Raw genomic sequence first — 7,212 nt, 5'->3', positions numbered from 1 at the left:
AGCCTACCTCACTGCATTTTTCTTCTTCTTTTCTTTTCCCTTTCTTTCCTTCTCTCTCTCTCCCTTCCTTCCCCTTTCTTTTCTCTTTTTCTTTCTTTCCTTCCTTCCTTCCTTCCTTCCTTCCTTCCTTCCTTCCTTCCCTCCTTTCTTTCTTCTTTCTTTCCTTTCTTTCTTTCCTCTCTCTCTCTCTCTCTCCTCTCTCTCTCTCTCTCTCTTTTCTTTCTTCCTTTCTTTCTCAGAGTCTCCTTCTGCCACCCAGGCTGGAGTGCAATGGCGCGATCTCAGCTCACTGCAGCCTCCCCCTCCCAGGTTCAAGTGATTCTCCTGCCTCAGCCTCCCGAGTAGCTGGGATTACAGGTGTCCGCCTGGCTAATTTTTGTACTTTTAGTTGGGGGGGGGTCTCACCACATTGGCCAGTCTGGTCTCGAACTCCTGACCTCAGGTGATCTGCCCACCTGGGCCTCCCAAAGTGCTGGGATTACAGGCGTGAGGCACTGTGCCCATCCTCACTGTATTTTTCTGACAGCCAACCCTGGCTAGAGGTAAGGGTGTGGCCAGCACCAACTGCTCCTGTGGTTGTGTTAGTTGGTATGTGCCTTACCCAAAATCCTAGTGACCCCAGCCTCAGGCTTGTAACCTTGGAGAGAGGCTCAGTATTCCTTGCAAAGAGCCATCATTTAAAAGGACGATCTATCATGGAAAAGCCAAAGAGATGTGAATAAAATCAAATTTAACTCTAGAGCTTTAGGGTCAAGTAGTTTTTAATGAGCATAATTGTTAAATTTCCTGAAACTAGAAAATAACCCATACTCTAAAAATGCACTTTATAAACAGTGCTTTGGTTATTATGATTTATTTTTTCTTTTGTCATTTCTTTTTTTAATCCAACTGAGGTTATTATAATTTCTATTTTACATTTGTCAAATGGATTTTGTCAGTTGGTATTGAAACTAGCCAGCTTTCATATTTTAATATACTTCATGACCCAAAATAAATGATTGGACAGGGTCACCTTGAAGTTCTCTTTGAAGCCTTTTGTGGAGTCAGATAGCTCAGAGGACATTATCCCACCTCTCTAAGCCTCAGTTTCGTAGCTGTGAAATGGAGTGAATAATTCCTACCTCTTAGGGCTGTTGAGTTAATCAGGAGAGTTAATCCACGTAAGTGCTTACCATGACATCTGGCATATAAGATGTCAAAATAATGAGCTATGACGTTGATTCTGTAGTTTTAGAGAAATTACTGTAAACTGATTGTATTGATTGTTTAATCTGCAGATGCAGGCTTAACTTAATTCAATCTGTGTAGCCCTAGAAACTCCAAAAAGTACCACGGCTGACTGTAGATTTGACAAATTACATTGCAGCTTAAACAAGGAAAGTTGACTTCCAGGTTTCCTGGCAGACAAACGGAGCCACTAACTAGTGACAGGGTGTGATATGATCCAAGACAAAGAAGCATGGAGCTGAAGTGGGATTACAATTTCAGTGGTCAGATTCCCAACTTTCTACTCTAATTGGCAAACAGCATGCTTTTACCCAGAAGCCCATGTTCCTTTACCCCTTGATCTTCGCTTCTAGGGTAAAGCCACTACGAGGCTCAATTTTTGTAATAAATGGACTCCTGAAGCCTGAGCTTAGTTATAAAAGTGAAAAGACATCCTTTGCTTCTAATGGTCTCAGTAAAATTTCTCTTCCCTGCAGCTCCTTTCCCTAGGGAGTGGAGTCATAGGGTTGGGTAATCAGGCTGGGACCTCATGAATTCCTTGAAATACTACAAGAGCAAAGGAAGCTGTGAGAAGAATCCTGGTGATCATGCAGTGGCCCCCAGGTCAGGAGAGCAATGCAGTCTGGTTGTGAGGCAGGACGGATTTAACTTTGGCCTTTGGTCTCTTTCATAATCAGTGTTGTAAGATAAGTGCTCTGAGTTAGAGCTCAGGATTATCACCATAAGCACATGTTCCTATTCATTCAGTCCATTCCAAAAATGTCCTTTTCTTTCTTTACAACCTTCTCTCTCTCTCTCTCAGTCTCTCTCTGTATGTGTGATTCACTTTCTATAGTATATATGGCACTTTCTTGAGACTGTTTTAGAAAATCTGCAGGTCAAGGATGCATCCATTGCACCATTCTCCCATGAATGAAGTGAAAATAATTTAAAGCATTTCAATAAAACAATAACAGTCGGCCAGGTGCAGCGGTAATCCCAGCACTTTGGGAGGCCGAGGCGGCTGGAACACTTAAGGCCAGGAGTTCAAGACCAACCTGGCCAACATTATGAAACCCCGTCTCTACTACAAATACAAAAATTAGCCAGGCATGGTGGCGTGCAACTGTTGTCCCAGCTACTCGGGAGACTAAGGCAGGAGAATTGCTTGAACCCGGGAGGTGGAGGTTGCAGTGAGCCAAGATCGCACCACTGCACTCCAGCCTGGGTGACAGAGCAAGACTCTGTCTCAAAAACAAAAACAGTAACAGTCATGATAAGAGTGAAATTGTGTAAAGCAGACGCCCAGCATTGTTCTAAGCACTTTATATATATTAACTCCTTTAATCTTCACACTATTCCTATGAGGTAGGTACTGTTATCCCCATATTCCACATGGGGAAACTAAGGCACAAAGCAGTTAAGTAAAAGTTGAATTGTCGTCAAGCAAGAAAGTTGGGTATTTGAAAATGAGACCTCTAGCCTCAGAGCTTCTCATGAGCTAGTCCTGAGCGGAAAGAAGAGGAGCAGTGTGCTCCGAGGGAGGTCAGTTGGTGAGGAAGTCCCAGACCTCTCCCTGACGGACAGGGCTGCCTTCAGATCCCTTCATCTACTCCAGCTCCACGAGCAGGACTGGATCTGGGTTTTGTGGAAGTGTCAGCTTATATAATTTTGGCTCCCTCTTTTTAAAAACACAAAATATATCTTTTGAAAATGTTGCCAAACCATATGACCAAATGAATTTATTGTTCGGGCTAGGGAGGGATTCATGCAAGGGGTCTCTCTGAAGTGGATGCATGTTAGCTCCACAGTACATCTGCCTGTGCCTCTGCCCATGAGATGTCCCTGCTTCTTGCCAAACCGGACATTGGAGCTCGTTTAGACAGAAGAGTTTTCCTTTCCATTCCCAAACAGGAGACCTTCAGAAGTTATCAGTCAACAGCTATCTAACTGATACTTTGCTCTGGTTATGTCTTTGCAACCATAACATCTCCGTTCTGGGAGTGAAAACGTTAGAGACAGTGTAACGTATCTGATCTGTGATCAGATTCTGCATGTTGTCTAAAATCTCAATAGAGATAAATTTTCTCCCCATGTTACGAAAGTTGCCCAAGGAAATGAAATCCCAGGATGGATGCTTGCCATCAAAACAACCCCCCGTTCCTCTGTTCCCTTCCCTGATAGCCATGGAAAAGCCAAGGATTAATAGACTCCTTTAATGTAACTCAGTTTCATCTGCAATGAGGGTCCAGTGAAAGCAACTGCCCAATCTGTTGTTTGAACACTGTTTATATTTGTTGCTGGGATACCAAAGGCTCTTTTAAGCCTTTGGCTAAGAGGAGCACCATGCATCTGACCTTGTTCACCTGCACATAAAGCAAATAATGGCTAAAATGATAAGAAAGCTCCTCCAAACATTTGGAGTGGAACACAAGGCATTTTTGTGTCCGAAATTGCAGCGTCTAATATTTGTTGTTCAAATAAATCTCAACCTGCATACGGAAGTGCACATTACACATAATAAGATGAGGCTTTGAGAAGACAGATGTTAATTATTTTGAGGTAAATCAGAGCACCTCTGACCCAAACACCGAGCTGTAATTTGTTGCTCAGCTTCTTGGTCCTGAAATTAATGTAAATCTTTACATTCGTAATTTTACTTGTCAATGCCAACCTACCCACACAGTCTGTAAATGACTGCTCTGAGTCAGAGACTATTCATTTACAATTGTGTTAGATATTTTAAAATGTTCTCTGAAAGGATTAAGTAGCCTAATGCCAGTCCTTTCACTGGTTCTGCTTTCTGTAAAAAATGACGGAGCTAGAGGACATCTAAACTATAAGGGACTTTAGAGTTTGTCTCTTCCCCAAATTTCTCCATTCAAAAATGAGAAACTAAGACCCTGTTGTTAGAAATGACTTGCCCCCTGGCCATTCAGCGACCAAAATTAACCCCCCCCAAAAAAAAAATCCTGGGTTAGGATTTTAATAAAGTGTCACACTTAGAAATCCTTGCCCAGAGTCTGGAAGCTACCCCTTTCCCTGCCCTCCTGACTCCGACAGCTTCTGTTAGTACTGGTACCCTGCAGTCCGACTCGGTTCTAAAAGAATCATGCCATTTTGAATCCAAGTGGTCAGAACACGATTCCGATAAAACAAATCAGCAGCCGTTACAACAATATTTACTAATTTTAGGGTGATGAATAGCCAAGAAATTGCCAATAATGGTGACTTTTGAGGAGGGGGCTAGTGATGAGAGAGGCAGGACAGGAAGATGTTTACTTTTCATTTTACGTCTTTTCTTTACTATTTGGCTTTTATTACCATGTATCGATGTTAACTATTAAAAATCTCAAGAGCAAATTAGAAATACTGTGTTTACAAACTTCAAAGGAGAAATAGAATTTACGCCAGTAACATGGAGGCTTGAAAATCTATGATACGGTATAGCAGTACTTCAAAAAAAAAAATCTCCTAAAGTATCTGTAATGACAGAGGAAACTGAATTGATTCCTCCCGGAGTCCGGGGGCAGTGCCAGAAATGGCCCTTGTATACCACAACTCTCTTTGCAGTTTACGTTTTTTAAATACCTTCAAATTAATAGACTCTTTAGCATCTCTGCACCTCTTTTGATACAAAAATAAAGCCTTAAATGACTTACCGTCCACGAAAACTGCCCCTCTGGGAAGAAAACCCCTCGTTTCTTTCTCCGGCGGTCCGGAGCACCCGTAGTACGCTGCTTCCAGTCACTGAGTGCAGAGGGCCCTTGGAATAGGAAGCACGGCTGTGCACAAGCTGACCTGTATTCTGGCTCTCTCACCTGGAATCAGGCTTCACGGATCCTGTTATGCATTGAATAGTAACAAAACAACGGCATAAATTAGGGTGTTGCTAAGATTGTGTACCATCAACGTTCGCATGAACATAATGGACATAATGAATTCTATAGCACTAACCTGCACAGCTTGGAGAGATTAAAACCACTTTGTCTTTAAATTAAATTTCAAAAATCATTGAACAACAAGAATAGAAAGAACAACAACAACAACAAAAAACTCCACCTCATCTATGTTAGCTACCCAATTGCGGGAGGCACCACTTCTTGCTTTCTGATCATTAATGCCTGGTCCTAGGTTTATTTTAATAGCTGCCAGCTCAGTGAGTCCACATCTATTGTAATAACCATAAAGGGGGCTTGGGTCCTCTTGCATCATGTATGCAGCCCTTACTGGAGAGCCTCTTATCCCCTTTCAGGAACAAAATCTACAACTGAAAAAGACCTAAGCTGAAGTTTATTTTGTATAAATGCCACACAATATAGTATGTCTAGTCTGTTGCAGAAAAAGAAAGGTGGGCTTGAATTCATTCTTAAGCAGGGCTGTACTTGGGCAAATCTTCACTCAACAAACCATATTTTCAGTGCCATATTATTAGAAAGCTCACATTGGAGTGCTTGCTAAATGCCAGGTACCCTACTTCTGGCTCTATATGCGTTCTTGTGCTTAGCCCTCACTCACAACACCCCTAAGAAATATATGAGCAGGCTGGGCGCAGTGGCTCATACCTGTAATTCCAGCACTTAAGGAGGCCAAGGCAGGCAGATCACCTGAGGTCAGGAGTTCAAGACCAGCCTGGCCAACATGGCGAAAACCCATCTCTACTAAAAAAACAAAAATTAGCCAGGCAAGGTGGCGTGTGCCTGTAAACCCAGCTACTCGGGGGCTAAGGCAAGAGAATGGCTTGAACCTGGGAGGTGGAGGTTGCAGTGAGCCGAGCTTGTGCCACTGCACTGCGGCCTGGGGAACCGAGTGAGACTCTGTCTAAAAAAAAAAAAAAAAAAAAAAAAAGTATGAGCACTGTTATATCCCTATTTCATAGAAGAGGAAACTGAGGCTCCCAGGGATTAAGTGACTTGCCCAAGAGCCCCTGAAATCTGCCTCCTAAGAATTGTCAGTCACCAGTTATGGAGTGCCTATGATGTTCTATGGTAGATGCTTTGTGTAAATTATTTAATCTTTGCAACAACCCTCTGAGGCAGGCACTATTAATAGCCCCCTTTATTAGAAAGGAAAACTGAGGTTTAGAGAAATTAAATAACTTGACCTAACACAACTAAGCATCAGAGTCTAGATCTTCAGCCCAGGCTTCTTTGACACCAGAACAGAATTCTTAACTAAGCTATACTACGATTCAGGTGCCTGGCCACAGGACGAAGCAATAAAGTCTGGGATCTTTGGGCATTCATGCATGCCATGCAGACTTCTCTATGAATAGCTTATATGTGCCAGTGTGTGGGATGTTCCTCAGGAATGAGTTTTACATGTGCACATGAACTACCCGTCCTATCATTTTTAATGTTGTGCTTTGACAGACATAATACTTTATTCTTAGTACAAATCTCATGGCAAAAATCCACTGGATTTGAGCCCTAATCAAGAGCTACAGAAAATCCAAACACTCTCACGTGGATTCCAAATAAGGGTTTATTGAAAATAAACATAAATGCCTTCCAATGACCAGGCTTATAAGCATGAAGCAAAATGCAGATGTTAATTCCTCTTTTTAAGGTGAGTTTTGAGGTCGTGGCCGATGTTTAGCCCTCTTCATAATCTTTAACAGTACTGCAATCTCAGCACTACGCAGCCGTGCCAGCTCTAATCCTCTGCTCTGAATGGGACTAAAAATGGCTTGAGCTGGCCGGGTGCTGTGGCTCACGCCTGTAATCCCAGAACTTTGGGAGGCTGAGGTGGGCAGATCACAAGGTCAAGAGATCGAGACCATCCTGGTGGCCAACATGGTGAAACCCCATCTTTATTAAAAATACAAAAATTGTCTGGGTGTGGTGACTTGTGCCTGTAGTCCCGGCTACTCGGGATGATGCAGAATTGCTTGAACCTGGGAGGCGGAGGTTGCAGTGAGCCAAGATTGAGCCACTATCCTCCAGCCCTGCGACAGGGCAAAACCCTCTCAAAAAAAAAAAAAAAAAAAAAAAAAAAAAAAAAAAA

Source organism: Sapajus apella, unplaced genomic scaffold (genome assembly GCF_009761245.1).
Source record: "Sapajus apella isolate SASKATOON/1434 unplaced genomic scaffold, GSC_monkey_1.0 scaffold102, whole genome shotgun sequence".
Taxonomy (NCBI): Eukaryota; Metazoa; Chordata; class Mammalia; order Primates; family Cebidae; genus Sapajus; species Sapajus apella.
The sequence above is the reverse complement of the archived record's forward strand: the minus strand, read 5'-3'. Positions refer to the sequence as shown.